Source organism: Typopeltis vanoorti, chromosome 23 (assembly GCF_054136105.1).
Source record: "Typopeltis vanoorti isolate ZY-2024b chromosome 23, IOZ_Tvanoo_1.0, whole genome shotgun sequence".
Taxonomy (NCBI): Eukaryota; Metazoa; Arthropoda; class Arachnida; order Uropygi; family Thelyphonidae; genus Typopeltis; species Typopeltis vanoorti.
In genome coordinates this window covers 33,783,359-33,796,768 of record NC_143571.1, presented here as the reverse complement: position 1 = coordinate 33,796,768, position 13,410 = coordinate 33,783,359, and the positions used below count along the sequence as shown (strand labels likewise).

Genomic DNA, 13,410 nt, shown 5'->3' with positions numbered 1-13,410 from the left:
CAGATGGTGGTCTACCTTCCTCTGCGAGATTCTTAGCATCCCCTACTCCTGCAGATTTCTCACCACCACCTCGGTGGAATTGCAAAGAGCCGCTGGAGGACTGGAGGCCTTTTTCTTCTTCTACTTGCTGGCATCTTTACAGTGGCCTACAGCACCTCTCCTGACCATGGTTCTGAAGTGCACCTTTGGTCCACGGCGCCTTATTCATTATTCAGAGCTGCCCGCTTGGGCTTCCCTCATCAGCCACCCGAGGGACGCACTTGGTAGGGGTAAGGTTCCCCCCCCCCAAGCTGTACTTGGATACAAATATTCCATCAGCTCAATTTTATCTTGGTTACCTGAACTTACTCAAATGTCTCCTCATCTCTCTTCCCCAAAGAATCCAGACCATATCTAAGTATATAAGTCTAGATGTGGTCTTATCAGAACAATTGGGGCGAAAATAACTTTCTTATTTCTACAAATTAGAATTCTCTTTACCATCTAGTTATCCTTTGTGATGACTTTACAACCTCAGTAACATGGCCTCTTCAAGTTCATTTCCAGTCAAATTCCCATCTACCAATGAAAAAACCAACAAGTTCAAAACAGTGCTATCTGGTAATGGAGCCTTAAAAAGAACTAATAAAAGGTAGATAAAAGGGCATTCAGGTGGTCATGTCTTCTGTTAATTAGCACTACAACTACACTTGCTAAGAGTTGCCAATTTTCATGATCATAAAGTTACTGAGATAAAAGCAGAATTCTGTTTTACATTTTTGCTTTTAAAATAAAAGCTGGACACATCCATACATCATAATTTAATACATCACTTTCTGATACCTGTCATTCAGCCACTCTTTTTGCATCCCTCAGGCCTTTTTTGGCTTGTATAACAACTTTTTGAACAGTATTCTATCAAATACCTTCATAAAATCTAGTGTATTGTAGTATCATTACAAATTATTTAATAGATAACAAATCCACTGGAGGGAGGAAATTAAAGTTCATTACAAAAGTTAACAGCTAATATCTCTCTAGTGGCACTGCATTGTCTCTATATAAACATTTAATGTAACAATTTGAATCAGTTAAAAAAATTACATTTAAAATATTATTTAGCAAATAGTGACATCTCAGTTTGCTAAATAATAAGAGAAGGATATCAAATTTAAAGGTTTGTTTTTCGGATAACCACTTTTTGAATACAAGAAACTGAGATGGAATCACCTTTATCAAGATTTGGTTGCTGTAGAAAATTTTCACACAGATTATTTGAATAATCTTGCAAATTTGATAGAACTGCAATGAAAAGGTGTTATTTTTTAATGGAGAAAAAACTTTAATAGAATGATCTGTATTAATGCCATGGTCACCTTATCTGGGCATAGAAAGTTGACAAAAATGGACGTAGTTCTGAAGCTCATTATGACAATGACAGCTGAATGCCCAGTACCAATAGTACTTGAGGCTAGATGAACAAGGAATGCAGTATATACCAGGAAGGAACTGAGGATATACTTTGTCTTTGAAAGCAGGACAAAGGCAAGAGTTTTTTGAACAGGAAAGGAGGTAGAAAACTTTTCTTTAAATTTTTTTTAACATATGGAATTATCCTATTTTGATTCATGTTAGATGTCTGCCTAGATAGAAAACTTAAATATTTGATTAATTGCATTTTAAATGGCAATAAAGCCATTTAAAAAATTCATGCATTAATATAAACTCATCAGAACAGGTAACGTGGGCTCAATTTGCAAGGGTTTTGATGATGCCAAACTTCTGACAAGATGGATAATGAGAGTCCACATGAGTTTATCTTCCCGTGAAGGCTGGTGTTGTACAGTTGGAAAAACTTAAACCTCTGCCTAGAAGCTGACGAATAAGAAAATCCATGAAATGTGTGAAGCATTATCTTTTTCAAGTTTGATGGCAAATTTTACACAGATGGATAACTGATCTTACGAAGAAAATTTTGGACGTTATTCTCTAAACCAGATGTGGAAAAAATCCTCCACACATCATAAAATTTGGCAGGGTTTGGTAAAATAGGGCTAGTGATAACTGTTCCTTCAACTTGCTAATAATATTTTCCTGTATAACAATTGCCATAAGTTTAATTATATGCTGGCCTGGATGGCTGAGTAGTTAGCATCTGCTCCCCAACTAAAAGGTTGCAAGTTCAAATCCTACCACTGTCATGGTAGTTGTGACTGTCTTTAATTGTGAAATGAGTTTCATCGCCTAGTGTAAGACCATGCCCTACTTACTGGGGGATCTAAAGTGCCTTGAAAAAGTCTCAAGTTTAGTCTCTAGAGCAGAGTTTCCAAACTATGTAAAAATAAACAAAAAAAAAAAAATAGAAAAAAACCTTTAGTACACTACCCATGGTAGTAACATACTATGGGTTTTAAAAAAAAACTTTTATTGGTTAGAGTCACATTAAAAATGAGAGAATTTTTTTTTGCTTTCAAAGTCAAGGGTATCTTGTAAAGGTATACTAGCCAAAAAACACATCCTCAAGTTGTTAATTTGATGTCTTTGATTATTGGAAAAAAAAAAAATGCAATATTCTTTGTGTAAAAAGGATCAGTTCCTTTATAAGCTGAAGAAATTAATTTTGAAAAATATTTATTGCTGCCACTACATATAAAATATCAGTTTTATATGTAGGAGTACTAATGAAGGTAACAATAGGATATAAAGAAATACCAGTCTTGTAAACTTTAGGCAATCTATAATTTCTTGGATACTGGTTGTCCCTGAAAGGTACAGAGTTTGATTACAGTTTCTTTATCAAAAAAAGTTGTCATTCATAAAATTTTGTTTAATTTCTTAACTTGTGATCTGGTAGGATCAGAAGAAAGTGTTCTATAAACAGTCTCTAATCAAGCAATAAGAGATACATTTCAATGATATTCAGAAGTATAACAGTAGCCTTTCCTTTATCAGCTGTACTTAACATATACTGGTAAATGCCATCTATGGACAGCTAGAAATTCATTTGTGAATTAACTTGTAATTATGTTACAAAGCTACCAAAGCTTAAAAACAAGAAAAACAATAATATTGAAGTATATATATATAAAATGAATAAACAGATTGATAAAAAAAAATACACAAATCCTTAATAAAAAAGCTGTCAAGCATTTCGGTTTAACTGATGGTTAAATGGAATGAATACAGCACAGAAAAACAATTAAACACAAGTTTAATGGGGGGGCCTGCTGCTCCCCCCCCCCTCTCTCCAATTTCTATATAGAATGTTTTGAAAAATGCCCTTGATACAGTCATTCTCAAACTTTCTATCTGGCTAAAATATATTGATCATGTGTTCTCTATTTGGCCACATGGTTCAGATACATTAGATTGCTTCCTCCTCCACTTCAACAGCTGACACACCCAGAATCCAGTTCACTATAGAAAAAGAAAATAATAATAATACCTTGCCTTTTCTAGATACTCTAATCATGTACCTTCCCGATGGCCTTTTCTTTCTCAATTTATAGAAAACTCACCCACACAGTCAGATATATACATAAACTTTCCCATCACTCTTACCCCCCCACCTCTCAAAAATACGGTGTTATCAAAACCCTTGTCAACAACAGAGCAATCGCATCTCTGTTCTACCCAGGCTTCCCTTTCAGCCCAACTCTCCTTTATTCATTAGTGCTTCCAGTCCAAAGGTTACAATGCCAAAGAGATTAACAAACTGGTGGTTCCTTTCATCCCTCTCAATACAGAGTACAGCAATGATATTACTATTTCTTATATTTCAGGCACCTCAGAAAAAATAACCAGAACTCCAATTAAATATAACCCTCTGCACTGCTTTCAAACCTCATCTGAAGATGGCTGCCCTTATCTGCTCTCCTAAGGATCTATTCCCTTCCCTCTCTGTTCTAGGCATTTACAAGATTCCTTCTTATTGCAAATTATCTTATTATCAAACTGGGAGATATCCCAACATCTGCCTAGAAGAACACAGGAAGTACATTTACTACTATGGTTAGTTGGGTCTAGCTTACCACAACTTGGATTCCTTTCACAGACTCATATGAGAAAAAACTATGTTTCACCACAACAAATATAAACTCGAAAAACTTTTCTTAGAATCAGTAGCAGAGTTTAAAAACTAACCTAATCTTAATAAATATGGTTGTGTTAAACTTTCCAAGGTTTGGGAAATCTTAATTTTTCGACCTCCCACTATGATTAAGATGAAATATAGAATCCATGAAATTTGTGTTTAATTGTTTTTTTGTGCTGTAATCATCTGTATCCACTGAATCCCCACCATCTGTATCCACTGAAGTTACTCTTGCAGAATCTTTTCTTTTATTTGCACAGAAAAAGAGCAGTTCTCCTCTGTGACCTCTTCAGCCCAGACTGCTTTATACACTTCTTGACCTGCTCATCATACCTGATGTTCTCTTTCCCCACAATTTTTAATGCAGTTAAGATTTTATTTGTCCAATTAAATCCCATGAAATCTATTCTCCTGATAAAGGTGACTCCTTTACAGTACAGTTCCTGATGTGACAGTCACCATTCAAGCATCCTTCTTAGTTTACCATAATTCCTTATATCACAGTTATGTTTGAACATCTTTAATAAAAACTCTCACATGTTTGCCATTCCCTAAAACATACACAGCCACTTTATTTAGGAACACAATCTCAAAAGCTATTGTGAAATGCAAAATTCGGACAATCTGCTATGGATGCATAGACATTAAATATCACTCGTGTTAATATTTAGCGGAGAAAGCATACATCCAAAGATAATAATTTAAAAAAAATTTCACATTTGATATCCAGTGACCATACAGTGACCATACATTCAGTGTCTCTGGACATCAGAAGGCTTCACTCCCTAAACCTGATGAGGTATAGAGAGTGAAGCCTTCTGCTAGAAGAAGTGGTAGGGTCGCAGATGCCCTTTTCATACAGAGTTATTAGGAAAATCACAAACATCCATGTCCATAGCAGGATTCGAACCCACAGCCTCTTGGCTGGAGAGCAGATGTGCTAACAACTCAGCCGACCAGACTGGCAGATAATAATTAACTACATTTATTTAGCTACTTAGATTATTACACTAATATTTAATGGATGACCAAGCTTCTTCATAGGGCCAAAGCAATATACTAAGCATGTGCACATAGGCACACCAACAAGAAGGCAAATTGAGATGGACTGTAAATACCCTCTATGAGTGCAGTGATGGAATCTTGCTGAAGGCCTCAAAATGATAGTCTGCCAGATTTCTGAAATATGATGCAGCCTAATTTGTTTAAGTTCAGAGAATACTGTAGTACTATGGTGGATTACAGAAATAGTCTGACTGATTTATATCTGTTTCCATATAAGATGAAATTTACCCCACTGGATCTAGTGTTTTGCATCCATGGCATGGTGTGCCACCTCAGAAAATCTGTAGTGTAGATGATGGATATAATAATTTCTCTATCTTTTCTAGAGATATCACTGGAAGACTAGTAGTTCTGCCAGTATATTTAAGTATGTAATTTTACAGGTGCATGGGATACTGTAGATCTAAATCCAGGATGATCTAAATGATCTTTTGGTGAGTGGATAAGGGCAGCTAATTTTTGGTGTGGTCTGAAAGAAATTTGTATGTTATACTTTTTAAGAATGTACGCAATTTTTTCCTGATGTGCCCTAGATGTAGGGGATGACAATGGATTTTTCTCTGTGTGAGAGAAGAGTTGGATTTAGAGAATAGGCAGAGAGCTATGTTGATTTGTGAAGGGAAAAGCCACTGGCTAAAAAAGTGTACAGTTGATTTTGGTGGAGAGGCTAATGAGCAGATTGTTCTAGCACTATATGCTGAAGTTTCAATAACCCCATACTGCTGCTGGGGGGGTAGAGAAACAAGTGATATAAGATCCAGTGGTAAATATGTGACTAGTGTTAAGAAAGGGAAGACAGTTACCGTTTTCCTTTTCAATGGTGAAACAGATTCTCAGGTATTGGCTGTTGAGGTGTGCTAAAATGTTTCTCATATAAAATTACTTAAAATAAAAGAGTCAATAGGCTTAGTTGTTTCTTACATATTCCCCAACACAGTTGAATGGAGAACCTCATCAATGTAGTGGTCATATTGCGGGTTTGAGAGAGGCAAAGTTTAAGGTTGTATTTTCAAAATGTTCTATGAAAAGACAATGGGGAAGGAGCCCCATAGTTGTGCCTTCAATCTGCTTGTAGAGTTTTCTGACCAAGTAAAATACCCAGAGTACATGGTAAAAGTGAACAATGCTAATATGTTGGGGGAGAGAAAGTATAAATGAGTTCTGAGATTTCTTTTAAGGGTCCATTAGTGAATAGGGAGGCTATATCAAAACTGATGACCATGATGTTATCTTTGAGAATGTTATCTGACAAATAAGACTTGAAGTGCAGAGAGTTTTTAACTTGGGAAGAACTGTGGTCTGTAATGAGAGAGCTCTTGGAATAAGTATTTGGCCACTTTATAAGTAGTTAATATTGTCCACTATGAATCTTAAGGGAGCATTCTGTTTCTGTATTTTGTTAACCCATAAATCTAGGGAGGCCTAGGATTATGAAACTATCCAAAAGCTTAACTCATATAATCCTAGACCTCACCGGAAATAGTCTAGGCATGTGTCTGTGTGCTTAGTATATTCTTTGTGCTCATGAAGATACCTTGTTGAACAAAACAAAATAATGACTTAATAATCTAATTAGCTAAATAATTTAGCTAATTATCTTTAGATGTACATTTTCTCCACTAAACATCAATAAGAATGAACTCTCATAATTCTTTTTGTTTACAGGACTTGTGTCTAATGCTGCCTGAGGTAATCATATGCAAGTAACATTAGAAATTCACTTTCCTTTCTCCTAAATACCATTCTCTTTTCAGTCTGATCCCATGGATTATGAGAAAGCCACCTCAAAATTGTCTGCACAGTTCATAGTCATATTCCTCTGAAATGTAGTCTATAACAAACATCCAACTATACATTTGGTACTGCTGATTTCAACCTTACACAAAAAAAAGTCAAATCCATTGCCTGTAAGACACATTACTGCCCTCATCTTGGTTCTCTAGTGGTATCAACTCCTCTGCTATCATCAGTAATGTCTCCTCCCTTCCTATTCATTATGTCTTCTGTGAATATGCTATATCTTTCACCTTCCATTCTAGCAATGCTATCTTCTTGTAGAAAGTTACTGGTATTTTAATCCACTCCTCCTTTAGATTACTGTGTTCTATTAACAAAGAAGGTGGCTTGAAATGTGCCCTAATCTGCAATCCAATTCAACTCACATATTTCTTCTATTGGGTTTAGGCTGAGCCTCTAGTATGTTTCAATGTTTTTTTCTGGCTAAGATCTTTTTTTCATGTTATTTTACTTTATTAATTTATGTGCCATGCACATATATATGAGAGTGATGGATTTAGAATAATTTCTTTGCAGCAGAGTACATTGATTGGGTACATTCATTAGCTATATTGCTCTGTTCAATGCAATAAAAGTTTGTTTCAAACTAAATTTCATAGCCTCAATAAAGCTATGAAATGTACTCTATGAAGTTCACTTTGTAGCAACATTTTATCTTAGTATACAATTCTGTACAGATTTTTTTAATTAGTTATATGTCAAAGATAACTGTAATGTGAAGAGAATTATGACATCATTATCATCAACAGCTTTCTTCAGTCACTGCTGGGCAAATATCTCTCCATGCTTGTTCCATTTTGACCAATCTTGTGCATCTCTCCACTGTAAATGGCCATATCTTTTTATTTATTGTCCCATCTCAGTGCTAGTCTACATGGTTTCTAAATCAGTTCTTGGTGTCCATTCTGTTGTTTGCTTTGTTCATTTATTCTCAGACATTCTCATCACACATCCTGCCCAGTGTCATTTATTGCCTGATACAATGTCCATTACCTTTGTTTACTTCCTTACCCAAAAGGCTCTTTTCGTGTTTTATCATGTTGTTTTCAGTTTCTCTAACTGTTTCTCAGTCAAGCTCTGGGTTTCACTACTACAGGTCATTGTTGGTAGTACACAGTGGTTGAAGATCTTTCTTTTTAACCACCTTACCGGCCATTATGGATCAAATATGCATTCCCATACGCTTCGTATCCATCGTATATTTCAATGTAATATCAATGGTATTACAATTTTAATATGCACTTCGCATCCATGATAAACTTGATGTCTATAGACGTCTTGGCCGGTAGCCTGATTAAACAGTGTGATAAATTGCCTTTAAACATATCTCTATGATGGTTAAAAACTTTCCATCCTGTTCTTATTCTAGCTGAAATTTCACTATCAAGTTTAAGTTGTTTGTAATGATTTGTCCTAGATATTCATACGAACTTACTATTTCAATCTGTCTTTCATTTATTTCTACTTGTTTTCATTGTGGAGTATTTTTACTGTACATTATTTTTCATTTGCCCATGTTTATTTGAAAGCCTATCTCAAAACTTACTTCATTTAATTCAATAATCATGTGCTCGAATTCTTTGGGTGATGCTACTATTTGTATGAAATCATCAGCAAATTATAGATTACTCAAGTATTCCCATCAACATTTTCAATCCTTTTTTCTCCAAGTTCGGTTTTCTCATAGCATATTCGAGGGCCATAGGAAATAATTTTAGTAGGATAGTCTCCCTGCCTGACTCTTCTTTTTATTTCTATTTCTCTTTCTTTTCCATTTAAATTTATTACTGCCAGACCTCTCTCATATATAGTTAATATATTAATATAAATATTGAATTTATTAAAATTCAATAATAATCTACAAAAGAAATTGGTATATTATATTCTTTTGTTTTTTTTTGCATTACTTCATTTAAGGCTTGGAGATCATCTAAGTTGAGAAAGATGTTCTGAAACCTGCCTGTTCTTTTGGTTGATGAAAATTTAATACACTGTTTATTCTGCCATCTATAATTTTTGTAAAAAGCTTATGAAGGACTCAGAGAAGAGTTATAGGTCTATTATTTTTTGTCAGTTTTATCACCTTTCTTATACAGAAGGATGACTTTTCCCAGTATCCAACTCTTAGGGGGGTTTTTTCCCTGCTCTGCTAGTTTAATATACAAGAGATCACTCTCCCTTTTTCAACATTTCTCTTGGTATGCCATCAAATCCAGGTGTCTTTCCATTTTCATTTTTGACAACATATTAGTATTAAATTTTATTCTGTTTCTATTTGTACTGCCTGACAGTTTTTGACAGTGAGAGCACATGAAAATCCAAACTACATAGAACACAATTCCTATAGTAACCAATTTTTCACAAACTGTTATATAATTAATAACTTCTAATAAGATCTTATTTGCACATTTAAGTTTTGCCACATAAATCTCAGATGAACATTTAAAGTGGACAATGTTCATTTTTTGCTTTTCATTTCAAATACTGACAATGATGGTTGTTGCAGAGGTTAAGTAATAATAATAATATATGTGTGAGTCAATCCTACAGTAAAAGGTTTCCAATCTTTTGTGGAAACTTCCACAGCTCAGCCAGTATCGTAATGCCTTTTGATTGGAAAGATCTAGGCTCAAATCCTGTCTATGTGAACCTTCATAAAGACTTGTCAACTGAAGGTGAGTCAATCAGTCTCATATGGATGTAACCGGATTTTTTTTTACCTCCAAAAACTCTGATTTTCATTCTGCAAAACAGACAAAATCAGTCAACAAACACAAAATTAACAAACATAATACATTGGCCTTACAGACTTAGTTGCTTTGGCAAAATTCCAAACAACAACATCTTTTATGCTGGAAAGGACATAAGGATCAGATAATCCGGAAACCCTAGACACCAAACATTTTCCAACCACTACAGGTTTCTACAGTGGCACACCAGGGGATGAAAATCATTATGCAAACATCACTACCATAGTTGGATTTGAACCTACAACCAGTTGGCTGAAAACAGAAGAATCCATTCATTCAGCCAACTAGACTAGCAGGAGTTTAATTTTCAAAAATGTAGATCCATATGAAATTAATTCCAAACTGATAAAAATAAAGCCTTAATATTTGATTCCTTTCCTAAAAATATGACTTTAATAAAAATTCAATTTTCTAAGTAGCAGATGGATATATTGACTTTTATATGGGTAAAAAGGTAGAAATTGTAGGGAGCAGGATTTTGTGTTATATATAGATCACGAAATAAAAAAAGAACTAAAAATAGCTAGTTATTTATGCTGTCATTCCTGCCCATTAGAAAGTTCAGCAATGTTGCTCCTTGATCACATAAAATACTGATAAAATCACAGAGCTATGAAACTTTTTTTTTAAAACATTGGAACAAATAATAAACTCCACTCCTGAAAATTTTAAAAGTTACTACATAGGAAATATGTAACAAAAATGAGCTAGCCTTTAAGTCAAAAGAAAACTAACAGACTTTATGATCAGCAGTAAATGAAAAATCAGTGATCACTACAAGTCTTTGTACAATAGATGCATCGCATGCTGAATGCAAAAATCCTCCATGTCAGTTCTGATAAATGGAGTGCTCTTTTAACCCTTGGATAAAAAGGCACATATCCTGTCACAAGTAGCACAATACCTTTATATAAAGGTTAACTGAATGGGAATCTAGCAGATTGTATATAAGAGTGGCATGATGTTCTCTATCAAAGTCAGATTCCTCCATGTCAGTTCTGATAAAAACAATATTGCTACATTTTTTTTTTAAATAGCATAATATGGAAACTTGACATAGAACACATACAATTTAAAGACAAAGCACATTTCTTTCACAGTCTTGCTTTTTAGGCATAACCCAAACAATCAAATAGATTTAATAACATATCCTAGAGAAAGAGAGAGAGAAAAAAAAAAGGCAAAGTAATAAAAGATTTCCTTAAACATATACTATTAAATACTGTATTACTTTCAATACAGTATTTAATAGTATGTATACACATTATATATTATTATCTTGATATTCTGTGTGCATGTACTTAACATCTTCCTCATTAAAGCCTGACATACTTCCCAAAGGATTACAAAAAGATGAAAGCAGGATTACTGGAATGAGCATGTGGATAGACATGTCCCAATTGGCAAATTCCAGGAAAACCTTGAAATAAACTTCCACAAAAGAGTAAAAGGCACCCAGAACTGCACAGCCTTATCCCTAAAAAAATAAGAGAATATTCCCCTGCTTGAGAAATGTAAATATATGCTTAATCAATAAAGGAAAGAAATTAAGAGCTACGTAATGTTAACTTGGTTTTCAAAGTTTCACTCTCTCTCTCTCTCTACATTTCATTAAATGAGACCTGAAGTCTGCATAACTGAAATTTTTAATTGTGTATTAATCTTATATAACTGCAATTAACATACACTCAAAGGCAAAATATATGTATCATATCATAAGATAATACAGTTTCTATGCTCTTGATGCAAAGTTTATTTTTATCTTTGTGTTATCTGTTCAAGGCATTCTTAATAATGCAATGGATACTATAGTCTATCTCTCTCTCTTTCACACACTTTCTGCCTAACAAAAAGAGTGATTCTGATAATAACTGAAAACTTAGCAAGAAATTTCCTTCAGTGAACCTACATCACAGCTCAAAACCATTTTAAAAATCCAATTTGGTGATGGCCTTGCTATATAAAAGTATATTCACCCTTTTTTCATTAACTGCTCTGCGGTAATAGTAAATCCCCCCATTGGAACATATTACTGGGATGTTCTGATTGCGAATTCTTAAAACGAGCATTATTATTTTTTTCCCTATCGAATATTTGCTTAACAACGTGCGAGGACTTAGTATGGTGTTAGTATATTACCATCGGATTCTGTTTTTTTGAAAAGCTGCAAAATATGTGATTGGGTCACATTATGTTATAAAATATTTCTTGATCTTGGGTGAAATCCCGCTGGTAGTACAATAACCGATTCATCCGATGAACATAAACATCCGAATACGTTTCTCGTGGCTTCAAAAAAACTGTTCTATTCATTGAAAATGTGCAAATCTACAAAAACGTTTTTGTGCGTAAGGGAGACATAATTTTCAAAATGCCCACTCAACGCAAAAGTATAAAAATACGGAAAAAAAGTTCCAAAATATACTGTTCGAGATGAAAAACTCATTCTCAAAAATGTATAAAGCTTACGGTGTACGATAGATGTAGTTTCTCACCATTATTAAAAATTTACGACAATCATAAGTGAAATATGTCTTCCAATTCTCAGGATTTTGTCATATTTTAATTTTGTAAATATCCTAATTCAATATAATTTTTACAACTGTACAAAATCAACACTAAAATTAAGTTAGGCTTAATCTGCAAACAGCACATCAGAGACGTACGCCACCTACAGATGTAGGAGATTTTGAAATATTTAATGATAAACATTGATATTTCAAATACCTCAGATGCGAGAGTTCAATGCAAATAATATGAGGCTTTACGTAATTAGTGTAAACATGCGAGTGTATGGTTACTATTATAATATATTCGTGCCAATTTGAGATTATTTTTGTAATGACTAGTAATAAGAAACAAGTGAGGAGGCTAAAGACTTCAATCTGATATTTTACTTAGGATATAAAATAAACTATCCGTTCGTTTTATATCCTAAGTAAAGAACATTTGCCCTTTGAGCTGTTTTGCATTTTTAGGATCGTATCACTAATCGCTGAAATCACGATTTTAATGACTGAACATTTTGGATCTGATGATTTGAGGAACATTCTAACATTTCAGATTTAATAAAAATGTTCTATTAACAGAACGCCGGTTATATCCCAAGTTTTTTTCTCTAAATGTACAAGTTTCTAAATTTTCAAAGCAAACTGCGAAGTATATCGCATTTCAACTTTAAGAAAATTGTGTTATCATCCAAAACGATTGGAGTACTGTACCAAAAGGAAGAGCCAAAAGGCTTCATTTCGGCAATATAAAATCACAAAGACAATGTTGTTGTTTTCTTTCTACGACACCACTATTGTAGTGACATGCACTATTCCATGCATGGACACAGAAACTCATAAAAATTTCTGCAATGGATATAAATAACTACAAAATACATTCTCAAAGAAGGCAACTCTTGATTATTTATCTCTATCTCTCCAGTGCGAAGGTCGATTTACCGTACACAAACTGATTCAGATTTATCTACAGACTAAAGTTGTAACCAAGTTTGGCATAAAAGAATGTTTTCTTGGAACAAGTGAACAAACTTGTTGCAGAATTAAGGAACTTCTTAGTGCTATAAAGTTTATTGAAACCAAACAAGTAAAGATACTAGTAACCGCATTTCAAAATTTGCTAGTTCATTTGTCACATGGAGCTTCAGAAAACACTGGTGAAAAAGTAGGATTGCAGAATAGTTCTTAATCGAAATTTATATACAGTTACAATAATACA

The 13,410-nt window shown here is 34.0% G+C and overlaps 1 protein-coding gene across 4 annotated transcripts in view; it reads right to left on the bottom strand.

Moving 5' to 3' along the window:
- The window catches only part of mri (BTB/POZ domain-containing protein mrityu), a 323,678-nt gene extending 311,333 nt beyond the window's left edge, over nt 1-12,345 (bottom strand). For all 4 annotated transcript variants that reach the window (XM_090412595.1, XM_090412596.1, XM_090412599.1 and 1 more), the window contains exon 1: nt 12,180-12,345. The gene's annotated coding sequence lies outside the window, so the exon portion shown is untranslated. The remainder of the gene's footprint in view (nt 1-12,179) is intronic.
- Nucleotides 12,346-13,410: the final 1,065 nt, after the last annotated feature.